Consider the following 26688-nt stretch of genomic DNA (forward strand, 5'->3'; position numbering starts at 1 on the left):
TATTTGGTGGAACAGTTCCATTTTGCTGGCCAAAGCCTTGCGGGTGTTGTGAAAATATACATGCGCACCGACATGTGCTGACATGGCATCCAGGAACTGGTAGAGTACCCTGGTTGCTGATGCCTGTGAGATCCCCATCATATCCCCAGTTGGCCTTTGGAAGGTACCTGTAGCTAGTATTCTTAGGCCTACACATACCTTGGTACCCACTGGGATGGGTTCCCCTCTGTTAGTTCTGTGTGTGTGAGGCATGGCCGGCACAGCTCAACAATTTGTAGGAGGTCCCTGTCCACCCTATAGTGCTACACCATCTCCAGCTCATGTAGCCCTTGGTAGGTTACCCTGGGTCTGCACACTCTTCTCCATCTCCTCACTGTGGGTTGCTTGGCAGCATTCACATCCTCACCACCCTCAGCCTATTCCACAAGTTGTTGTATGATAGCTTTTATAGCCCCTAACATTTTGCAGTTGTGAGTGTTAAAAGTTCCCCGCTTGTTTACACCGGTGGTGTAGAGTGTGGGAAAAACCAGAGGGGTTGGTGTTTGCATAGTTTATAGTAGTGTTCTTGGCTGGGCTGGTCTGCTGCCTGTGTAATTGGCTGGTTCTGATACATTTTATCTGCCAGCTAAGGAAGAACTCCTTGATTACCTTCCTACTGCTGTTTTCCCTTCCCATTGCCTTCCTGTTTCAGCCCGGGGGTGCGCCACACAAACAGAGTGCTCAGTTGTGCACACTGCTGCTATTTCCTGGTTTAACCTCTTTTTTCTTCCTGTACAACCCGGTGCATGGCCCGCACACCCGCTTAGACTTTGTAAAGACTGCTAGGCAAGTTTAAACACACCCCCAAGCTTAGCTGTGCTAAGCTAGGAGCAACCCCGAGCCACAGGGCTCCAATCTGCTTACAATATGCTTGACACACACCCCCATGATGTCGCCTACCTCCTAGGTTTGCACCAAGCTATTTCTACTCTTACACTGTTGGGACCTGACTCACATCCTAGAGAAATCTGGGATTCACTATCCTTCCCCTCATTTGCATAGGATTGCCTGCTAATGCATAGTTATATGTCTCACACTGAGCCTTCCTCCTTAGCAAGCACTACTCACTGGCCAGGTTGCCTTCTGCCTGCCATTGACTTGCATGGTAGAACACTGATTTTTAGTTAGAATGCTTAATTTAGGTTCATTTTGTTATTTTTCCCCCGATCCCGTTTGCCCTACGTTTAAACAGCCGAGATCAGCTAATAAAAAAAGTTGATTTTTTTTAATTTTTGTATTGTTTGCAATGCCAATGACCTTATACTTGGCCATTGGCATCCTTACTACATGATATGCAGCCTTTATTTGGGGCTGTCATAGCTCCGTTTTGGATTTTGCAGAAATGTACTCGGTTACTAACTGAGTACATTTCTGCTGATTGCATTAGTCCTGCACGGACGGTCTCAAGCTTCCTGGATCGCAAATGTATCTCATTTGCATGGATTTCTCCTGCAAATGGGGTGATTTGCATACAAGGGCTTCGTCCGTGTAGGATTAGTGCAGGAGCTCTCATGCATGCCCCTGCAGGCTGTTCCTAGATCGTACAGCAGACATATTGACTGCTTGAGCTCCTGCACTGATCTTGCACGTCATGCAAGCTTTTGAGAATCTGGGGAGTATTAACAACAGAAAATAAAAACTGTTTAAAGTTATATGTATTGCAAATAAATAAGGTTGGCCCATGTTAACAAGTAATTCTAAATAAGTATGTTTATAAATATAACAGACATTTAAGACAAAGAAAACCTGTTTGTCTTCCTAGATCAGATTAATGTGAAATACTGCACTATTCCAGAAAAATGCAATATAAACAATAAAAATAAGCAACCAAATTCCATTCATATAGTACAACTTAAATAGCTAAATGTGCTCATTGAGACCTGGTAAACACATAGCCACTAATTTTAAAATTTGCTCCTTTTATCCAAGGATGATATGTCTATGGCTGTTCATCTAAAAATATATATTTTTTAAACATGATCAATGCATATAAAGGTATAAATGATTCAATCATTCAAATCCTGAGAACTGCTGGTTCTCAGCAAGGCAGCTCAGATCATGACTACAAACCATAAATAGGCCTTATAAGGCAGGTGTATGTATGGCCAAGTTGTGTGGAAATCCAGAATGTCTGTGAAGCTGCTGACTGCTAAGAAAGAGGTGGTGGTATTGCCACTAAGCAGGTAATTATAAAGTCATTGTAACATTATATCCACTTGTAAAGTGTGTAATTTTAGAAATATATGCATAAAACATTGGCATCATTAATAGAAAGGCAATAAATAAAAATACTACATACCCTGATTGGATCTATCTGATTCCAAGTTCTGTTTTAAGCTCACAAATAGCATATGAATGGAAGAAAGAAAGAAAGAGAACTACCACATGTATCCTCTAAAACAGAAAAAGCAGAACTAACAAGATGAGTGTAATATGAGCATTTGGGTATATCAGCAAAACGTTTAAGTTAAAGAGCAATTTTACTTTCCTAGAAAAAATAATCATTTAGGAAAAATGAGGCTCTAAAGTATGTTTCATAAAAAAATGAAATTTTATGAACCTTGACTCATCAAACCATTTTCTTAACATGTGTACTTCTTCCAAGTCTCAGATTATATAGCACCCATTTTATTACATGTGGAAATAGGAAATCTAAATGGGCAGAGTGATCCTCATCTGGTTTCTATCTTTAATGCTTCTCATCCTGTTTTATTATTGCTAGATTACATCACTGCAGCTTGTCTACAAGGGGCACGGTGAAAGAGATGGAGGAACAGTGTGATAGAAACCGAAGGAGGCATCTTCTGTCCCATGTTTCTCTTAGAGAAATGCTTGTGAGAAAGAGGTGATTTTCTTTTACCATATGAAGGTAAACCAGTTTCTGTTTATTCCTGTTATCGAGCCAGAAAAGAAAACACTGCACGTCTTGTGCAAAATGAATAGGAAAATCCTTTGAGGAAGAATATATATTCTACCAACAACTCCATACAACCCCAGTGAATATGGTATAAATCAAGACAGGTATCATAATTTCTGTATAGGTTTATAGTATTATACTAGACTAATGACCACCAGGTTCTTTATAAGCCTAGCTGCTCAATTCAACTCAATTGTATAAATGTATCATGGGCATTTATTAGGAGGGTTATGCTAGTTAAGAGATTTCTAAATGTTATGGGGGTATGTTAGTTTGGGCATAGTTACTGTCTGTCTCTGTCTATAAGAGACACGAAGTTCAGACCTGGGATGAATTTCCAATTTCCTATCCATTGGTCAAGGTTATTATAGTGTTAGGGATGGACTCTGCTTCACATGGATAGAGAGCCTGTTCCAGAACTCTAGGATCATCTGAGACACATACCTGTCTTGCCAACATGTATTATTTATGTCACAAACAAAATTTAAATCCATGGATTTAGTGGTTCAGCTGCTGTTCATTTTGCATATGCGCAAAAAGTCCATCAGAGCTGGATTCAAAGAAGCTGTGTATGCCAGGCACAGATCACCTTTTAGTAAGCTGTAGGAGACAGATAGAGCTTTAAGGGGATCTGTAGAGGTCAATGTGTTTATACCTGGATTCTCCTCTTAAGGAACCTTTGTGGGCATTACAACTGTTGTATATGTCTAGACAGGTACATGTTGAAAGGGCATTATAATAAATGATGGATCTGATAAGGGCTGAATAAAGTAGCACTATGACTTCCTTGGACCTGGATGTCATACTTTTACTTATAATTTGGGTGACATAGAATACTTTTTTTACTACTTTGGCCACATGCAGGTCAAAGGCCAGATTACTATCTACATATGTTCCTAGATACCTGACTTTTGGGTCAACTCTTAGGGTTGTCTTATTGATGAAGTAATTAGCTTTGGTGGCAATTTTCACAAAAGGCACTATTAATGCATTTCTTTGCACTGAGTTTTAGTCCATGACTTTGATACCAGTCATTTGTCTATATTAGACCCTCTTGTAAGATGCTTGTGTCATTCGGAATCTATGATAGCTGCCAATTGGCAGTCATCTGTGAAACTGTTCAGCTAAAGGGCCTTGACATTAGCCTTTACCTCTGAGAAGTAGATGCCAAATAGGAGCAGTCCCAGCATGGACCCCTGAGGTACCCAGTTGCTTAGTGGAGGTGGTATCACCAATCCTGACTTCTAGGGTCCTGTGTGTGAGCCAGCTGTTAATCTAGTAAGTTAGGTAGGGTTTTATGTCCAGTTCAGTGAGCCTGTCAACTATACTTGAGTGAGGTATTGTACCGAACACCTTACTCAAGTCCAGGTAGGTGATATGCCCCATTTCGCCTCTTCCATTGCCTTGGTGACTTTCTCAAAGACGTCCACCTGGTTTAGTAGACATGACCTTCCCTTGACAAAGCCAAATTGAGTTGGGTTCAGTGTTTGAAGTTTGCTTATGTCTTTGTAGATCATTTCCATGGTAGTTTGTATCATGGCTTTGCATATTAGACAAGTCAGACTAAAAGGTCTAACGTTTCTGGGGTCATTTGTTGGTCCACCCTTGTGATGTGGGATAATCATTGCAGTTCTCCATTCGAGTAGTACAAAGCCTGTTTTGAGGCTATAGTTGAAAAATGACTCAAGTGGTCCTGATACGTCATGATTCAAGCTATAGCCCGGGATATTGTCGAGGCCTATTGAGGTTGTGCTTTTGTCTTTAGCGAGCACTGCCAGGATGTGCTCTCTGCTAATAGCTCAGAGGGTGGTGTTAGTAGGTATTTAATGCGGGAGGCAAAGGACATAGTGGGGCTGAAGTTCGAGATGAATTTTTCAGCAAGCAGATTTACTGTATCGCTCTGCTGAATGAAGGTGGTTACGGACACAGCTGTTAAAAGCTTTGTGTTTATCTTTAGTCTGTGATGCTATCTTGACCTTATAATTGGACTTAATTATTCCTTTTAATTTCCTGTTTAGTTTAATTAGAGAGCTATGATCATTTATGGGAGTTACTCTTATTTATTTTAGCCATGACTTTTTACTTTTTGTTATGTACCTTATTAAGGTTAGGAATCCACCAGAGTGTTTTGTATTTAGAGTTTGCTATGGCTTACTTATAACAGGTACAGCAGCCTCAATACAACCATTTACTTGGTTGTACTGGGTCTTTATGAACAATTCTGCATAGGTTGCTATGAAATCAGGGTTAGGAGGGGCACTGAATTTTGACAGTTACTTAATAGGATATTGTTTGCTTTGGAATAATTTCTAATGTATAGGGTTTGATGAGGTTACTGAGATGATTTTTATTTCAAATGATACATCTTTGTGGTCCAACCTCACAAGTGAGGATGTGAGACTGGGGTGAGGGGGATGCAGTACTCTCCCATATTGGTGAGTACCAGATCCAGTATGTTTGAACCTCTGATGGGGGTGCACACTATCTGGTCAAGGGTATTTGTGTTAATAAAGTCCAGAAATTGTTGTGCCTGTGAGCTTGAGACAGTGTATTTTTTTCCAGTCTGTAGAGGGGCAGTTAAAGACTCCTATGACTACGGTATTTGGTTTAATGGTTTTTGGTTCTCTGGCAGGTATAGGTATGAGCTATGGGATTCTTGGGACATAGATGGTGACATATAACTTGCTAGGATATGGCATGGGACTTTGTCTATGGTAATTTACACATGGATAAACTCCAGGCATCATCCTATTTAAGCAACCTGGAGGTATACGTATTGTTAATGCAAATCGAGACTCTTCCACCTTTTGTCCCTGTCTGTGCAGCTGATGGTCTAAATGTGTTAAAGGCATTGAAGCCCTGCACTGCCGAAGTAATACAGATTTAACCCATGTCTCAGTAATGCCACAGATATATATCTTCTTCAGAGTGATGAGAGCTTGTAGGGTATAGAGTCTCTTGTTTAAGCTCCTAGCATTCATCAGCAACACCTTTAGGTTTATTTGGGTTTATCAATTTGAAATTGCTTAAAAAAGGATCTAAAAGGGTGGATAAAGTTTTAGCCAATATTCAGAAGCCAAGGGGGGCAGGTTCAGATCATCTTTTGCAAAGCAACTTTGTTTGTTAACCATGTCTATCTATGCTGAAAAATATTGAATCTCCCTGGAAAGACACCAGAAACTAAGCCAATTATTGAAGTCAGTCATCTTTTGTTCATACTGTGGCATCATTCTTGGTGAAGGTAAAATGCTGCTCAGTGCAAAGTACATACCTGCCTGAGATACATATTGAGAGAGAACAATAATATCTCTCTTCATGTAGCCCAGGAAGGTGTGTCGCAGGTCATTAACACCAACATGGGCTACGATAAAATCATAATGGCACCTGTGGTGTAATGACTTGAGTGCTTGCGTAACTTGGTGGATCCAGGCTCCAGATAAACATCTAGCCATTATCTTCTCCTTGATCAGTCTGGTGAGTGGGGTATCTGTGTGTGTTGAACAATGGAGTCCCCTATGACAAGATCCCTGGGAAATGTGTTTGGCTAATGGAGTTTGTTTTCGGGGATCCACTGGGTGAAGGCATATGTGTGGTGTTTGGTGTTGCTTTTGGTGAGTGATTTAGAGATTGCTGAGGATAGGCATTGTCATTTATAGCGTTAGGATGTCTCTGATGTTTGGAAAGATTGCTTTTTAGTGCCTCAGCATAAGTTGGTATATTCTTCATATATAGTGGACACAATTTGTGATAGATGCAGAGTGTGTGTGTTTTTGGCAACCTTGTTTGTATGCAAGATTTTTGTCTCCAGTGAAATTGTGTATGTGCATCTCTCGCATACTGTGCCTCTTTAAGGATTTAATAGTCGTTTATGAACATGAGCCAATTGCTACATTGTTTCAGGATGCCCATAGCTACCAAGCTGGCTGCAAAGACATTTGGAAATTGCATATACATGTTGTCTGGACCTGTATTTGTGTGGGCTACTGTAGGTTATGGACCGGGTTATACAGACATTTCCTTAGGTGGTCCCTGGGGTTTGGCACTAGACTGGGTTAGCTTGTGCTAAGATTTGATAGTAGTGCTCTTTAACATGCAAACTAGCTGCTCTAAGCTTGTCTCCCCACATTGGCTTTGTTTTCAGCCATACTAAGTTACAGGTTTCAGTTCTAAGGGTAGATTTATACATAGAATTAACTCTCAAGAGCAATACTGGTTTTCTAGGTGGGCAGTTAATACTATGGCTATATAGAAAACAATGGGTGAGGAAGGTACTTAAATAGCTTACACAACAGACAATAACATTGAAAAAGGGGAAGAACTTTGGAAATCAGATTACCATAACAGGCAGAAGCCGGAGACACAATTTTTTAAAACCACAACAGAAAGAAAGTGGGAGTGTTAGGGAAAAAATCAAGCTGCAAGAACAGACCTCATACAAAGAGATCCAATCAAATAAAGCCAATGTTGGAGCTCTAGTCCTGTAGTTAGAATGTCAGAAACTTTAGCTTAATTTTGTCAGTGTGGGGCTTGAGCAGACAAAAGAACGGGAAAACAGAAGCAAAGTAAACAAAAAGGCACTGGAATGCAACTTTAAGCAGATAAATGATAAGCAGAATATTAGACTCTAACAGCAAAACTGAAATATAAACAGCTGCAAAAGAAGCACAAATCCTAGAAAATAATTCACAATATAATCTCACCACAGACTAAGGCACCGGGTTATGCAAAAATCTACTAATAATGCTGTTAATGAAAAAAAATGCTGTAATAAATGACTAAATGAGGCTCAAATCTGTCAGTAGCTCTGTGGCAACTGTGCATGAAACTACAAGATTAAGGTCCAGAGAGGGGTCAAAATACAAACAACTAACTTTTACAAGTAATTCTGCTTATGGTTTGTGTGGTCTGCATTGCTCTGAGTATCACTCATCTCTGCATTTAATTTTGATGTGAAGCTCTTTATTTAAGATTTGATCACTTCTAGTTTGTATCTTATTCTAGTATTACATTTGTTTTGTTTTAGGTTTTCTGTTCTGTTGGAGTTTTAAGAGTTCTGGCTAGGGTCAGTTAAAAAAAGTTACCAAAGAATTCCTTTGCAAACTGTGAATAGCATCAGTTAATTAGTGGGAGGAGCTGAGAGACAGCATTGCTCTTTTATTTAGAAATATCTATAGTTAGCTGAAGTGTTTGTGTGGTCTGCATTGCTCTGAGTATCCATCATCTCTGCATTTAATTTTAATGTGAAGCTCTTTATTTAAGGTTTGATCATTTCTATTTTGTATCTTATTCTAGTATTACACTTGTTTTGTTATAAGTTTTCTGTTCTGTTGGAGTTTTAATAGCTCCCCACCACTCACCCAGTCCTTGTTATGTTCTTAAATTTGTTGGCTTTTGAGTTGCCTGCCCCTACTATAAATCTCATTTTGGACATTCCTCCCAGTCCCATCTCATCAGCTTATTGTACAGAGTAGAGAGAGATCATTTGGGAAGGCTCACCCCCTTAGTTTCTCAACTTTGAATTATTGTATTTCATCCCTTCCCACTTAACGTAAAAAAATGCACGTTACTCATCTGCTTTTACTGTATTTGTATTTCTTCCTACTTTATTTTGCTTTTGCTGCCTGTTCTTAAAAGTACTCAATTGTATTTATTCTGCTGCATTTATTACTGCTTGTTAGTAGCCTGATTAAATTGTAACTGTTATTCTAAGCCTTTTAGTTTAAGCACTTGGGCTTCAGGCCAGTTATTTTACATTTAGAAGGTTTGTCAACTGCACTCGTGTGGCAGGACAGGTAGCTTACATCCTTCTAAGTTGGGAGTTGCTGGTTGAAGGCTTAGTGTCTGTTACTATAAAAGTGACTTAGTTCTGGTTTAAGCACTTGGGCTTCAGGCCAGTTATTTTACATTAAGAAGGTTTGTGGTCCAACTCCTGTGGGACGAGAGGGTAGATTCTGCCCTTCCGAGCTGGGAATTGCTGCTTAAAGTCTTATTGTGCCTGCTTAGTTGAACTGTTTCTTTCAGAAATTTGTGCACTTGTTTGCTGTAGCATAGACTAGATTCAGACCTGCTGAATTTAGGTTTGTTTATATAAGTTGAGCACTAATCCAGGCCATCTTTTTCGGAGAAAATTCCCCTGCACCCTAGTGGCAGGAGTGTGCAGTTTGAACTTGTCTGATTGAAGACTGCTGGAACAGGGCTCAGTTTTGGGCTTTTGTTTTGGTTAATTTGTTTAAATCGTTTGTTCATCTGCTATTGTTATATTGAAAAAAAGTTCTAGCTTATTTTCCTGCCTTTCCTGTTACTAGAGTAGTCCAGATACAGATTTGTGTATTCAGGACTGTATTGTAGTCTATGAGTTCCCCAGACCTTTCTGTGTTAGAGGGAAGCCTTTTGGCTTATCAGTGGGAGTGGTAAGCATTAGGTAGCCTATCTAGCACAACAAGAGTGGTTTCTAGCTCTGAAATTGTAGCTTATTGGCCATTTGGGCAGCTTTTCTATCATTTTCAACTTTCTGCTTTAAAAGCCCAGGTTTGCACAGGTTTGCGCTTGTGTAAGCTCCGCAGATCCTGTTTTGGTGTCCTGTAGACTACAAGAGCAACAGAAAGGAGAAAGAGAGACTTTAAGTACCGCCATTTTGCTTTTCTTGATTATACTACGTTCTGCACTTCATTTAAGTTGTTTTTCACTTAATTGCATTTATTTTAACTGTATTATTGATACACACTCAAGTGTGCTAGCTTGCACTATATTTAAAGTGATTTTATTATTGTTTTAATTGTTTTTTTCTGCAAAAAAAAAAAAAAAGTTCTAGCTTGTTTTCCCACCTTTCCTGTTACTAGAGTAGTCCAGATACAGATTTGCTGTATTGTAGTTTCTGAGTTCCCCAAACCTTTCTGTGTTACAGGGAAGCCTTTCAACTTATCAATGTGAGTGGTAAGCACTAGGTAGCCTATCTACCACAAGAGGAGTGGTTTCTAGCTCTGAAATTGTAGCTTATTGGCCATTTGGGTAGCTTTTCTATCCCTTTCAACTTTCTGCTTTAAAAGCTCGTATTTGAATGGCTTTGTGCTTGTTTAAGCTCCGCAGATCCAGTTATGTGGCCCTGCAGACTACAAGAGCAACAGAAAGGAGAAAGGGAGACTAAGTGCCTCCATTTTGCTTATTATTGATTATACTGCATTCTGCACTTCATTTAGGTCATTTTTCATTTAATTGTATTTATTTTAACTGTATTTGCTGCATTATTGCTACACACTCATGTGCTAGCTTGCACTGTATTTAAAGTGATTTTATTACTGTTTAAAGTGGGGGGTTTTTTTCTATAAAAAAAGTTCTAGCTTGTTTTGCTTGTTTTCCTGCCTTTCCTGTTACTAGAGTAGTCCAGATACAGATTTTCTGTATTCAAGACTGTATTGTAGTTTCTGAGTTCCCCAGACCTTTCTGTGTAGAGGGAAGCCTTTCCGCTTATCAGTGGTAGTGGTAAGCACTAGGTAACCTATCTACCACAAGATGAGTGGTTTCTAGCTCTGAAATTGTAGCTCATTGACCATTTGGACAGCTTTTATATCCCTTTCAACTTTCTGCTTTAAAAGCCTGTGTTTGAGTGGGTTTGTGTGCCATGCAGTGCCGCTAAGCTAGGGTAAACTATTACTGGTGCCAGAAAGTCTGCTCTTCAATGTTTCCCTTAGATCTTGCTAGTTCTCTTCTCTCTTGTACTTTAACAAGCTTATTTGCCTAGCACTTCATCTGGCTTCTTGTAGCAATTATCAACTATCAGCACTAAACGTCCTATAAGGAAACAGTTCCAGTACTTATTAAAAATGACCATCGCTCCTGGCATGTCTAAAGGTCAGTTCCCTGTGCTTTCTCCTATTAACCTGGTGAACTTGGGCATTCTGAGGCAGTGTAGCAACTGCCTAATGTGCACAGACAACCCTCTCCTCTTGCATCCCAACACTCAGACTTGTGAGAGATGCATTATATATCCAAATTGAAAGCCATGCACTCTCCAGCCAAGACTGGAATAGCTGGTCAAGAGAAGGTCAACACGTGCACCATACCACATGAAAAATATAGCCCTCCAGAACACCCACCATCACAACTCTCACATAAAAACACAAACCATACACCCACCTTTGCGGAGGCTCTCAATAGAAATCTACCCAAACAGCAGAGACCTCCAAATCAGAAATGCACTGAACCACCACAACACAACACAAATCACAAGAAACATAGCTCACCTACTCAGTTTGCCTCGCAACCTAAGCCCCTAAGGCAAAACAGCTTGCCCAATACACTAATCATAGGTGACTCGAAAGTGAGGCACATTGATGTCCCACTCATTAGGCTGAAAAAGGAGAAGGTAGCAGTCAGCTGTCTGTCAGGTGTCAGGATCCAACACATAACAGATGCACTCAGGTCACTCCACAACAAGTACTACAAGTATGAGTCTGTCATTGTCCAAATGGGTGTGAATGACCTGAGATGCACCTCCCTGGACTACATGAAAAGAGACATGGAGGAGCTCTTGGATTATGTGGCATAGGCAGGTATGAACCTAGCCCTGAGCAGCATTCTACCATCGCCAGAATGATACCGCAGTACAAGCAGAAAATGATTGAATTCAACAATTGGCGAAGTTTCTGGTGTCATTCTAGGGGAATCCAGTATCTGTCTGCTTGGGATGACATGATTGACAGACCTTGATGCTTTGCCAGAGATGGCCTGCATCTGCTACCCCTAGGTTTATGGATATTAGCTAAGGGTCTTGCCACCCCTATAGTGCCTTTTTTAGGCGATGTTCCAAAGACCAAATTACCACCGTAACAGCTATAAATAAATGCAGTCTGAGGGTCATGCTGCTCAGTGCTAGAAGACTAACTCTCAAGCTGCACTCGCTTGAAGCACTCCTCAAAATGAAGAACATTGACATTTGTGTTGTAACGGAGACCTGATCTAAAACAGCAGAAAGCACCCCTGCTCTACCTGGCTATAATGCATTCCACACCTTTCGGCCTCAGAATATAGATCAAAGCTCCAAAGGTGGTGGTGTCTCCATATTCATAAAGGATATGCACACCTCCAGACTAGTAGCCCAGCATGATGCATCAGAGATACTTCAGGTACAACTAACAGTGGGAAAGATGGTAATTCAGGTCATAGCCTGCTATAGGTCCCCAACCATGTCCCAAGACTCTCACTCCACATTCCTAAGCACCCTGGGAACTATGGGGGTCCAACCCAACACTCTCATACTGGGTGACTTTAACTACCCCTCCATCAACTGGAAAAACTACTCATGAACCAATACACTTGCCCAACGCTTCCTGGAATTTATTAATTCCAATGCCCTGGACCAGCTCATTCTTACCCTCACTAGAGAAAGCAACATCCTTGACCTGGTTATTACTAACATGGGCAACTGTTGCTCTACACCAACAGTCATTTCATCCCTGGTTAGATCCAACCACAAACTAATTACCATGGAAACCCATATCTTACCCACTCCCCCAGCAAAGGTAACCACCATGAAAAATTTCTCCAAAGCTGACTTTGGGCTCCTAAAAACAGAAGTGGCTAACTTCATGGCACCCATGCAAATGGAAAATAGGTGTATGACCACTGAATCATACACCAATGCACTGTACAAAGACATACATAAATGCATGGAACTAGCCATACCCAACAGAACCAAGACGCACTCCTCCAAAAAAAGGAAGCCAATCTGGTGGTCCCCTGCCATTAACAAACTCTATAACAGAAGGAAGAAAGTGTTGCAGAAAAAGGTGAAGCCCCAAGATGGGAAAAATTCCCTTATTAGCCTCAACAAAAAGTTGAGATCCTTCATCAAAACCTCTAAAGCTAGCTATAAAGGAAGAATTGCGGCAGACACTAAAAACAACCACAAAGCCTTCTACAGTTATATCAAGAATCTCCACGGCAATACCCAGATTTGCTCTGAGTTACTGCACAATGGTACCTCCTATACTGAGCCAACAGATATTGCCAACATACTGGCCAACAGATTCAGTGCCAATTTTACCCTTCTCCCCTCCAAAGGACCAATCACAATACTGGAAGAATGCCAGGCATCCAGCATTACTGCAGCACAGGTTAAAGCTGCATAGTCCAAGGCCAAGAATACAGCTTCCATGGAACCTGAAAATATCTCTGGTTGTGTTCTACATGAACTACAAAGCAACTGTGTTGCTGTGTTGAATGTGATTTAAACTGTGTTGAAGGAATATTAACTGAACTGGCAGTTTTAACTCTGCTCTTCAGTAACTTGAACTGAAGTTAGTGTTTGCTGAATTTTGTTATTTGCTAGTAATTACAGGTGTGGGGGTAGCCACATTCTTTGATTTCCTGTCCTTGCCTATTTAAGTGGTACAGTGTGAAATATTTTCTGCTTAAAAACCTCAGCTTTGGCCGGCTAAGAACTTGGTTATATTCAACTGGACGTATAAGAGAATTTAAGTACCTTTATCTGCACTTTTTTTTAAAAAAATACAGTATTTAATTTGATTTAAACTGTGTTGAAGGTAATTTAAACTGTGTTGAAGGAATATTAACTGAACTGGCAGTTTTAACTCTGCTCTTCAGTAACTTGAACTGAAGTTAGTGTTTGCTGAATTTTGTTATTTGCTAGTAATTACAGGTGTGGGGGTAGCCACATTCTTTGATTTCCTGTCCTTGCCTATTTAAGTGGTACAGTGTGAAATATTTTCTGCTTAAAAAACTCAGCTTTGGCCGGTTAAGAACTTGGTTATATTCAACTGGATGTATAAGAGAATTTAAGTACCTTTATCTGCACTTTTTAAAAAAAAATACAGTATTTAATTTGATTTAAACTGTGTTGAAGGTGATTTAAACTGTGTTGAAGGAATATTAACTGAACTGGCAGTTTTAACTCTGCCTTGAAACTGCCCGCCCCTCAGCCTGCCTCTGGGCCCATCTCATTTGCTCACTCAACTGAGTGCAGTGAGATCATATTCTGATTTCAGGCACTCCTACTGTGTACAAAGAGAGCATCTGTGAAACAGACAAAAAAAATTAAGCTTATTTCCTGCCTTTCCTGTTAGTGGTATAGACTATTTCTAGGCTTCTGAGCCCCCAAGCCCTTCTGTGTTTGAGGGAAGCCTTCTAGCTTGTTTTTTTTCTTATAACTAGCCAGTTTTCTAGTTTCAGCACTCAAATCTGTTTCTTTGATCTCAGCACTTGTTCAGATTAAAAAAAAAAAAATTCATCTGCTTTTACTGTACTTATGTTACTACCTACTTCATTTTACTTTTGCATCATCTTAAAAATACTCAATTGTATTTATTACTGCTTGGTGTAACTCATTCTAAGCCATTTGGTTTAAACACTTGGGCTTCGGACCAGTTGTTTTGCACTGAGAGGGTTTGTGGTCTGCACTGTAGTGGCAGAACAGGTAGCTTACATCCTTCTAGGTTGGGAACTGCTGGTTGAGGGCTCAGTGTCTGTTATTCTAAAAGTGTATTAATTCTGGTTTAAGCACTTGGGCTTTCAGGCCAGTTATTTTACATTAAGAGGGTTCGTGGTCTGCACTCTTGTGGGAGGAGAGGCTGGACTCTGCCCTTCTGAGCTGGGAATTTCTGATTAAAGGCTTATAGTGCATGCATATCTGAACTGCTTCTTACTGAAGTTGGTGCGCCTTGTTTGCTGTGGCATAGACTGGATTCGGGCCTGCTGGATCTAGCTTTGTTTGTGTAACTTGAGCACTAATCCAGACATTCTCTAAAGTATTCAATTGTATTTATTACTGCTTGGTTGTAACTTGATTAAAGTGTAGCTATCATTCTAAGTCTTTTGGATTAAGCACTTGGGCTTCAGACCAGTTGTTTTACATTAGGAAGGTTTGTGGCAAGCACTGTGGTGGCAGGACAGGTAGCTTTCATCCTTCTAAGTTGGGAACTGCTGATTGAGAGCCCAGTGTCCAAGTGTATTAGTTCTGGTTTAAGCACTTGGGCTTCAGGCCAGTTATTTTACATTAAGAAGGTTCGTGGTCTGGACTCTTGTGGGAGAAGAGGCTGGACTCTGCCCTTCTGAGCTGGGAATTTCTGGTTAAAGGTTTATAGTGCCTGAATATTTGAACTGTATCTTACTGAAATTGGTACACCTTGTTTGCTGTAGCATAGACTAGATCCAGGCCTGCTGAATCTATCTTTGTTTATATGCTTGTTGTTTGTTTGCTTGTTATTTCCCTGGACGCTAATTCCACCTAATACGCGGCTTCTCAGCGCTTCTGTGGATCACTAGTGATATCTGCATTGCTTACTGTACTTATTTCCTTGTTTCACTTGAAAGAAAGTTACTGTTTGTCGTTTTTGCATTTAGTTACTTGTAACACATTGCACTCAAGTTACCTGGCACTTGCTCACTAAAGCAATTATATAAGTCAGCACTAAAAATTAAAAGCACTACACCCTCACTCCCCACTGGCCCTTGTTTTCAATTATTAAGGAATTCCCAATATTATTCTAGCATGTCCAAAGGTCAGTTGTCAATCTCCTCTCCGGTCCAGCTGGTGAATCTGGGAATCTTGAGGCAATGTTATAACTGCCTCATGTACACAGACAACCCTCTCCTCCTCCCACATAACACAAATACTTGCGAGAGATGCAGCTATTTAGCCAAACTGGAGGCTGAGCTCTCTCAACTCAGGACTGGCAAGACCAGACAGGAGGAGAAGGCAACTACACACACCACAAAACCAGCCTCACATAATGCTACCACACCACTGAATCAGACACATAAACACACAAAGACATACTCGGAGGCACTGAGTAAAATTTACCTAAACAGCAGAGGCCTCCAAAGCAGACACCCAAACAACTGCTACCTCAAGACACCCCACAAGCAACACATAAACCACAAAATCAGTGTGCAAAGCAGTCACAGCCCTTAAGGCCAAATACAACACCAAACATACTTGTCATAGGTGACTCCATAGTCAGACACACTGACGTCCCACTCACCAGGCTGAACAAGGAGAGGGTCACAGTAAGCTGCCTATCGGGTGCTAGAATCCGCCACATAACACAAGCACTCGGGTCACTCCACGGCAAGTACAAATATGACACAGTCATTGTCCATGCTGGTGTGAACGACCTGAGATGTACCTCCCTGGACTACATGAAAAGAGACACAGAGGAGCTCTCTGATTATGTAGCCCAGGCAGGTATGACCCTGACCCTGAGCAGTATCCTTCCTTCACCAAGAATGATGCCACAATATAGAGACAAGATGATCAACTTTAACAATTGGCTTAATGTCTGGTGTCATTCAAAGGGGATCCAGTGTCTGTCTGCCTGGGATGACATGCTTGACAAGCCACGCTGCTTTACAAGGGATGGCTTGCACCTGTCACCCCTGGGATTCCGGATATTGGCTAAGGCTCTTGCCACCCCCATAGTGCCTTTTTTAGGCAAGGCTCAAATTCTAAACCTACCACCCTAGAAAACAAAAATGGGAAGAAACTGAGGGTAATGCTGCTCAATGCCAGAAGTCTAAATCTCAAAATGCACGCACTCGAGGCCCTTCTCAGTATGGAGAATATCGATGTCTGTGCTGTAACTGAAACCTGGTTCAAGGCTCCTGAGAGCACCCCGGCACTATTAGGTTTTACCTCATATCATGTGTTCCGGCCCCAAAACCCAGACCACACCACAAAAGGAGGGGGTGTATCCATATTCATAAAGGATACCCACACCTCCAGGTTGGTGGCAACGCAATAAGCTTCGGAAACCATCCAGGTGCAACTAACCATAGGCAAAACTGCTCTAAAAATTGTAGCATGCTACAGGCCACCCTCTCAAACTCAGGAACCCCACACAGCCTTCCTGAAGACACTGGAGGGTATAAATGTATCTCCAAACACCATCATATTGGATGACTTCAACTACCTGAATATAGACTAGGAACATTACTCAAGCCCTAACTTTCTAGCCCAATGGTTCCTGGAGTTCATAAATTCAAATGCCATGGAACAGCTAGTCACTGTTCCCACGAGAGGAGAAAATATACTAGATCTCATTATCACAAACATGGGGACAAAATGCTCCATACCAGAAGTATATCCCTCATTGGTGAGATCTGAACATAAACTAATCTCACTGGAAATCCACATCCCACCCCCACCCCAAACAAAAAAGACCACAGTGAAGAACTTCTCTAAAGCAAACTTCACACTACTCAAGACTGGTGTGGTATCCTTCAAGGCCCCTGAGCCAGTGGAAACCACAACCCAAGCTGCGGAAGCCCTTACAAATGCCTTCTATGAACACCTCCAGGACTGCATGGATCAGGCAATCCCAAATAAAACCAAGACTCTTTCCACAAAGGGCAAACGTCCAGTCTGGTGGACCCCAGCCATTAACAAACTTTACAATAAGGGGAGAAAGCTATTACATGATAGAACAAAATCCATAAAAGGGAAGTCACCCCTGATCATTATTAGTAAAAAAATACGAGCACTCATAAAATCAACTAAGGCCAATTTTGAGAGAAAAATTGCCATGGATTCAAAGGACAATCATAAGGCCTTTTTCAGCTATGTTAGGAATCTGGGTGGAAACTCCCAGATATGCTCAGAATTAGTCCAAAATGATACAAAAATCACTGAACCCACAGACATTGCCAACATACTGGCAGACAGGTTCAGTGCAAACTTCACCCCCCTCTCCCCACCTAAAGGAGAGATAACTATCCCAGCGGAGTGTAGCCTCCCAGACATCTCAAATGTGCAGGTGAAAGCTGCTCTCTCTAAAGCTAAAAACACAGCATCAATGGGACCGGATGGTGTCCCCAGCTGTGTGCTACACGAGCTAAATGAGGAATTAAACCCGCACATAAGGCAGCTGTTTAATCTCAGCCTTACCACAGGATACGTGCCCAAGGAGTGGCGTACGGCAACTGTGGTCCCACTCCACAAAGGCGGTGCCTCTATGGACCCTGGTAATTACTGCCTCATAAGCTTAACAAGTCTAGTCTGCAAAGCTATGGAGAGGATCATAATGGATCTCAAACAAAGATATAGGGGACTTGCAGACATTGGATCCGACCCAGTTTGGCTTCATCAAGGGCAGATCATGCCTTTTGAACTTGGTCGACTTCTTCGAAACAGTCACCAAGGCCATTGATGAGGGAAAGGCAGTCCATACAGCCTACCTTGACCTTGCAAAGGCTTTCGACACAATACCCCACTCGGGTATTGTAGAAAAACTTACCAGCTTAAATGTAAACCCATATGTCACAAGATGGGTTGCAAACTGGCGTAAGGACAGAACCCACAGGGTTAGAGTTGCTGGCGCTATGTCAGACTCCAAGCCGGTCACAAGTGGTGTCCCACAGGGCTTGGTCCTTGGCCCCCCATTGTTCGGCATCTACTTCTCAGAAGTACAGGCCAACATGGGAGGACTTTGGCTGACAAAGTTTGCAGACGACTGCAAACTGGGCGCCATAGTGGAAAGTGCATCGGACACGGATATCCTTGCTGGCGCTATGTCAGACTCCAAGCTGGTCACAAGTGGTGTCCTACAGGGCTCGGTCCTTGGCCCCCTATTGTTTGGCATCTACTTCTCAGAAGTACAGGCCAACATGGGAGGACTTTGGCTGACAAAGTTTGCAGATGACTGCAAACTGGGCGCCATAGTGGAAAGTGCATCGGACACGGATATCCTTCAGAAGGGACTCAAGGAAACAGATAGCTGGTGCCAGAGCCATGGCCTGAAGTTAAACCCCAAAAAATGTATAGTCATACCCTTCGGGAAAAACAAGGTAACCCCAAGCTACCATATAGGTGGCAATCCACTAAGCACAGAAGAGGTTATCAGGGACCTGGGGACCCAGGTTGACAGTGGCCTTTCTTTGACACTCACATTGCTAAAGTGGTTAGAAAGACCTTCTACATTGCCCACCTGATCATGAAGGGATTCACATCCAGATCTAGTGAGGTCATTGTTCCCTGTACTCTTCACTTATCAGACCAATGATCGAGTACAATGCCCCATTCGGGATGTATCTCACCCGACATCTGCAGCAATTGGAGAGACCCCAAAAGTTCCTCACCAAAAGGATAAAGGGACTCCAAAATCTGTCATATGCTGCCAGATTGAAGAAACTCCAGCTCTATTCAGTCGCATACCATCTGCTCAGAGGTGACATGTGCCTGACATACAAGGCCATGTCCAACCCAGAATTAATGGACATGCTCCACCTCAAAAAATCCAAATCCACCAAAACCACTACAGCAAGTGACTTAAACCTTAGCACGGATATAAATAGGATGTGCTGGAGGGATAGATTTATCACTCAGAGACTCCCTATGCTGTGGAATAAAATCCCGGTCCATGTGAGGCAGAGCACCTCGCTGGCTCTGTTCAAGAGAAATCTTGACCTGTGGATGGGAGATCGTAGGTTTACCCTGGGAATCATCTCTGTGTCGCTGCTGGACAGGGGCACAACAAACTAATGGGCACAGTATTTTTTCATATAAGGGGTGGCGTAAGCCACAAAACTTTGGGCTAGGCTTATAAATGCCTTAGGGCATATAGCCTAGTATAAACCTATGAACCTATGAACCTAACTGGTACCATACCTGTGTGCCCTGTTCAATCACAGCCTCACCTCAGGCTTTGTCCCTACAGAATGGCGTGCTGCTGCAGTCATCCCTCTCCATAAAGGGGAGCAACTACAGACCCTGGGAATTATCTCCCCATTAGCCTGAAGAGTCTGATATGTAAGGCTATGGAGTGCATCATCATGGACCTAATTAACAAGGATATAGGGACTCTCCAACTATAGATCCCACGCAATTTGGTTTTGTGAAGGGTAAGTCATACCTGCTCAACCTGATTGACTTCTTTGAGTCAGTCACCAGAGCTGTGGATGAGGGCAAGGCAGTCCATACAGCCTACCTAGATCTGGCCAAAGCCTTTGATACCATTCCCTACTCAGGAATTATTGATAGGCTCACCAAACTAGCATCAACCCCTATATCACTAGGTGGGTTGCAAACTGGCTCGCAGATAGAACCCACAGTGTGAAAGTAGCAGACTCCAAGAGTAAAGTCCCACAGGGCTCGGTCCTAGGTCCTCTCCTGTTTGGCATCTACTTCTCAGAAGTCCAAGCCAACACAGAGGGACTCTGGCTGACCAAGTTCACAGACGATGTCAAGCTGGGAGCCAATATTAACTCCCCAAGTGATGTAGACATCCTACAGAAAGGCCTCACTGAGACCAACGACTGGTGTCAAAACCATGGCCTTAAGCTTAATGCCAAAAAATGCATCGTCATTCCCTTTGGGAAAAACTCAGTTCCCACTAATTACCACATCGATGGTAGCCCACTGAACACTGAAGGCGTTATAAGAGATCTAGGGACATAGGTTGAGAGCAACCTCTCCTTCAACCACCACATTGCCACTGTGGTCAGGAAATCCTTTTATGTGGCACATCTCATTACCAAGGGTTTTGCATTCAGGAAGAAAGAGGTCATCATCTCTCTCTACTCTTCTCTCATTAGACCAGTCATTGAGTATAATGCCCCATTTGGCATGTACCTCACTAAACACCTGCAACAGCTGGAAAGGCCACAAAAGTACCTCATGAAGAGGATTCTAGTCCTTAAACACATGCCCTACATAGACGGACTCAAAAAACTATAGCTTTTCTCTGTCTCATATCATCTATTAAGAGGCAATCTCTGCTTGACTTTCAAAGCCATGTCTGACCCAGCCCTGGTAGAAATGTTACACCTAAAGAGATCCCAATCCCTCTGCACCACACAGTCTAGGGAACACATCCTCATTACCACAATCAACAACACATGCTGGAGGGACAGGTTCATAACCCAAAGATTGCCCATTGCTCTGGAATAGGCTTCCTATACATGTCATGCAGAGCATCTCAATGGCCCTCTTCAAGCGAGATCTTGATGAATGGATGGGAAATAGAAGATTCACCCCGGGGATCACTCCAGTGGCTCTACTTGATAGAGGCACCTGGAACTATCGTTGGGCAGCATGATGCCAGGGCACATCTATGGTCTAGGCTTGTAAAGACCTCACAGCCGTTTGCCTAGTACACACCTATGAACCTATGGAGATAATGTATTAACAATGCTAAAGTCTTTCAAAAATACATAATCTTCCCACAACTGCAAATGAAGCTACAGTGCTAAGGTCCCAGAACAAACTAAAAACTACCAGATAACTTTTGGTTAAAACAAGGAAAAAAGCAGAAAAGTTAAAAAAAAAAAAAAAGTATCACCACACAGGTCACTATATGAGCAACGTCAAATACTTAAAAGAGCATTTAAGTACAGTTTTTCTTCCCTTTTGATGAAAAGCTTGTTTCTCACACTTTAAAGCTTTCCACACCTCTCAGCCTCTTGAATAAAATATCCTGGGTGTGTGCAGCTCTGTGCTAAATACAGCAGACTTGCTAGAGAGGGATCCAATCAAATAAAGCCAATATTGGAGCTCTAGCCCTATGACACCTGAGGTCAATGATCCCAGGTAGGTTAGAATGTCAGAAACTTTAGATTAATGTCTCAGTGGGGGCTGTGGCAGACATGAAGGACATAGGAAAACATTACTAAAATAAACAAAAAGGCACTGGAGTGCAACTTTAAGCGGTTAAATGGTAAGCAGAATGTAAGACTCTAGCAGCAAAACTGGAATATAAACAGCTGTAAAAGTACTGAAGCACAAATCCTGGAGCAGGATTTACAGTACTGCCACTACTGCAATCTTACCATAGTCTAAGGCACCAGACTATGGAGAAATTTACCAGTAATGCTGTTGATGGAAAAATGTAATAAATTACTAAACAAGGCTCAAGGCTGGCAGTAGTTTACAGTTCTGCCACAACTGTGAATGAAACTACGAGACTGAGGCCCCAGACAGGGGTTAAAACACAAACAGCTAGCTTTTACATGTAATTCTACTTATGAAGATAGAAGTGGAGTATGATGTATAAATAATGCCAAAATCTTGCAGTAATGCACAATCTTCCCACTGCTACAAATTAAGCTACAAGACTAAGGTCCAGGAAGAAAGCAAAAAATGCAGACAATTAACTTTTTGGCTAAAACATAGAAAAAAGCCAAAAAGTACAAACAAATATTCTGCATGTTTATTTTCAACAGATTTTTACAAAACAACTCTGATTTTATTTCATATATATGCCCTGTCCCTCATTAACTCGTTTGGCAGTTAGAGCAGAGGACTAAAATTCTGATCTGTTAATGAGCTGCTTCCTCTGCCCAGCCTTTGATTCCTTCTACCTTCATGTGTCTGCTATGCAACTCTGTAAAAGTCACTTAACCAGAAGTATACCTGGGTCACCCTTGAAAAGGAAAATGCCCTTGGGCTTACCAGTCAACAGATAAATTAAAAAATATACATATTTTTTTCTCAAGTAGATCACTGAGGAACACACTCAGTCAGTAATGCCAATCATTAGAGTTTCATAATTCTCATTGCTCAGAAAATGCACGTGGATTCAAAGCCTGTTGTTTTGTCAACTTTTTAAGTAATTTAAAGCCTCTTATCTGTCTTCAGTTTTGTAGAACATTTCTGATTTTGTCTCATATTTATGCGTTGTCCCTCATTAATTGGTCTGGCAGTCAGTGCAGAGAACTAAAGCTCTGAGCTGTTAATGAGCTGCTTCCTCTGCCCAAGGAAAAGAGTTTGTTTCCTTCTACCTTCATTTGCCTACTGAGTAACTCTGAGGAAGTCACCTAACCAGACAGTACACCTGGGTGCCTTGAAAGGAAAAATTTGTCCAGTGGGCTAAACCCAGTCAACACATAAATAAAAATAAAATGTTATTTTTTTCTGCTACATCACCAAGGATTACAGTCAGTAATGCCAGTCATTAGAGTTTCACAGTTCTTTTATTTGGTTCCCTCGGAACTCATTGTTACCAGCCTGGCTCCAGAACACACGTCCATGCCACGCCTACCAGATACTCTCCGATCCTTCTCAGGCTTACTCCATTTTTGATGGGGCCAGTTGTGGATACTGATGGTGTTCTGGGGAATCGGTTCATCTGTGCTTCCATCAGGGGATTTTTTATGACCTACCTACTTACCTTTCCCCACTCACAATGCTCATTGTTTACATCCAAGTGTAACTCCTATCTTTGGACAATACCCCACTTAGGGAGCATATCAACAAGTGCCCTCCCACCTGGGATGGGCAGGACAATCCTTTCCCAGTTACTCCATCAGTTGCCTGAGCAACTAATTGCTCCTGGATTGGCTGGGCCATAGTCAGGGCTTTATCTCTCTATTCCATCAGAAGGCCTTGCAGTTTTGCAGTTCTTATTGTTCAGAAAATGAATGCCTATGCAACAGAGTTGCTCTGTTAACTTTTTAAATGAATTAGTGTTTTCTAGCACTAAAGGTTCCAAGCTGTTAATTAACTGATTCCTGTAGTCAAAACAATAGAGTCATTCTACTTCCATTTGTCTGTTGTGTAATTTTGAAAAAGTCACACGGACAATACTTCTGGATTGACCCTGAAAAGGGTCACTTTATCCAGTGGGTTTACCTGATTAACAGATACATAAAAGAAAATGCTATTTAAAATTCTCCTTTAGGACTTTTGCCTCCCCCATTACTTTTGGCTTTGTCCAAAATTCTTGGGCAAAGAAGCTGAGAGGTATTTTGGTGTGCTCCTTGTAAAATATGTGGCTTTCTAGCAAATTTTTGTAGATTACAGTCACTAAAAAATGACCGGCATGTAAGTGCTAGACTTTGTGACATTTAAAAATGCTTGCTGATGCAAAACTTGTTATTCTAGCAATTGCCTAAATATATAACAGAAATATTTAAAATCTGTTCCTCATTTTTGGGTTCCTATCTCTGATTCTTGAACAAAGATGTCACAAGGGCAGAGGGAAGCTGCAATTGGTTGCAGTATATGGTTCTGACTACAGCAAGATGAAATACATTTTTAGGCCATTGTTTATGAAATTTGATCACAGGCAGATATCTGAGATGTACAGTAATTGATGGTCACATATGTGCATATGTGTGTGCGCGCACACGCTTGCATGCTTGTATTTGTGCATTGGCCATAGTTCTCAACTGCATTTATGGTCTGTTCCTCATAAAATCTATGGCTTTCTGGTACAGTATTTTGGACTGTAGTCATCAAATAATAACAAAATGATAATGAGTTTCAGACTTCAAATCATTCAGAAAATGCTTGATAACACAAAACCTGTTATGTTAGCAACTTTGTAAGTATATAAAACCTCTATGTAAAGTTTTTTCCTGCTTGTGGGTCTTTGTCACTGATTCTTAAACTAAGAGGTTCAGTGGACATGGACATGGGGATACAAGAGGTGACACTGTATGGTTCTCACAGCAGCAATCTGAAATGTACTTCTTGGTCATTATTTATGTATTTATTGATAGGATCATAGGAGATTACTAGGCTATCAACCCAGAGGTCATTTTAAGCCTAACCACGTCATCCAAAGTAATACCATAGAAATGTTAGTCAATACCCAAGATTGCATTTAGTGATGACTGCCCATGTCCAGGAGGGTTGTAGGTGCTATTCCTGGTAAGAATTTCCAGTACCCCATCCACTCGTCCAGGTTCCTATTGAACAGTGGCATAGAGGTGTTCTGTTTCACATGAATTGGTAGCCTGTTCCAAAGATGCAGCAGTCACTAGGAGATAAATCTATCCCTCCAGCATGTCCTATTTAAGTCACAGGCCATAATTAGCTCCCTGGAATGGGTAGCCTTAGTCCCGTTTGATTTACGGATATGCAAGTTCATTAGGTTTGGGTGTTGGATTGCTCTGTAGGCCAGGCATAAGTCTCCCCTAAGAAGTCTATATGATACGGGGTATAGTGACAGGGACATTAGTCAGTCTGTGTAAGGCACATGCTGGAGCCCCTTGATCTTCATTGTTAGAAACCTCTGAGGTCTCTCTAATTGCTGGAGGCATTTAGTACAATACATGCCGAATGGGGCATTATACTCAATTATGGGCCGGATAAGTGCGGAATATGGTGGGGTTATAACTTCTTTTGCTCTCCACATGAGGCCTTTACTAATCAAGTATGTTATGTAGAAAACTTTCCTTACTACAGTAGACACACAGTGGTTGAAGTTAAGGTCACAGTCAACTTGTGATCCCAGGTCCCTTACCACTTCATGGATACTTAGGGTATTGTTGTTGATTTGATAGTGTGAAGGAACATTGTTTGTGCTGAATTGAATGATGACGCATTTCTTTGCATTCAGTTTGAGACTGTGACTAATACACAAATTGTTGGTCTGCATGAGACCTTCTTGGTGTATACTGACATCATTTGGGAATTCAATGATTGCACCTTGTTTGCAGTCATCTGCAAACTTGGTCAGTAACAACCCTTTAGTTTTGATGTGAACTTCTGAGAAGTATATACCAAACAGTAGGGGGCCCAGCACTAACCCCTGTGGCACCATGCTGGTAACAAGTCTACTGGTTTATGCGGAGTCACCCACTTTGATAGTGTGTGTCTGGTTTGTGAGCCAGTTGGCAACCCATCTTACAACAAAGGGGTTTACATTCAGTTTGCTAAGTTTATTGGCAATGCCAGAATGTGGGATTGCCCTGTTGAAGTATGCTGTGTGCACAAATTTGCCCTGATCAATGGTCTTGGTCACATTTTCAAAGAAATCCACCAGATTTAACAAGCAGGATCTGCCCTTCACGAAGCTGAATTGGGTAGGATCCAGGGTCTGGCGGTCACCTATGTCTTTATTTATGAGGTCCATAATGATACATTCCATGGCCTTACAGATGAGGCTGGTTAGGCTTATGGGTCTATAATTGACCAGGTCTATTGCTAGGCCACCATTGTGGAGGGGAATAACTGTAGCTGTTCTCCATTCTGCAGGAACAAAACCTGTGGTTAGGCTATGATTGAAAAGGGTACTTAGTGGTGATGCTAGTTCATGTTTTAGCCTGTTTAGAAGACAGCCTGGGATGACATCTGGTCCTATAGAGACTGTATGTCACAAAAAATAAGCACAGCACGGCTCAATTAATCAGGAACCACGAAGCACTGCAGTAAATCTTTTATTGTAAAACCATACAACAAATAAAGACGCTGTTGGATGTTGAGCGCTTTCATCTAGTAACTCTAGATTTCTTCAGAACATCAAACAAGGTGTGTCATACACTTTAAATACCTAAGTTGCCCGCCTTTTTTCCAAATACTATTACCCAATTACATATGTTTAACCCTTAGTATAACATATACACTAAAACCAACAATTCTAACTGCAATATTATAAAACTTTAAAAATATGCAAATTTGCTCAATTGATCAAAGTTAATACTCCATGTATATCTATTATTATCATTTAAAAAAATATATATTTCACAAAACATCAAAATTTGATTCATAAACACTAATATAGGACTGCTCTAACATGAATATAAAAATAATTTGTAATTACTACTTCTAAATGTATTGGTGAAAGCCTATTGTATATGCTGTATAGCATTATTATTTTACCTAATGTCAGTTTGAGCTGTAAATTATACCCTCAATGGGGGTTTAGTAGGGATGACTTCATTCAGGCCAGGTGGTGTGGCAGCCTCTAGTCGCAGTTGCCATTTTATTTCTTTTTCCCCCACAATGGCCTTTATGTTGCCTCCTCTAAACAGTATGACTATGCTGAACACTCTAGCAA

This window comes from Protopterus annectens, chromosome 15.part0 (assembly GCF_019279795.1).
Source record: "Protopterus annectens isolate FY-2018-M chromosome 15.part0, PAN1.0, whole genome shotgun sequence".
Classification (NCBI taxonomy): domain Eukaryota; kingdom Metazoa; phylum Chordata; order Ceratodontiformes; family Protopteridae; genus Protopterus; species Protopterus annectens.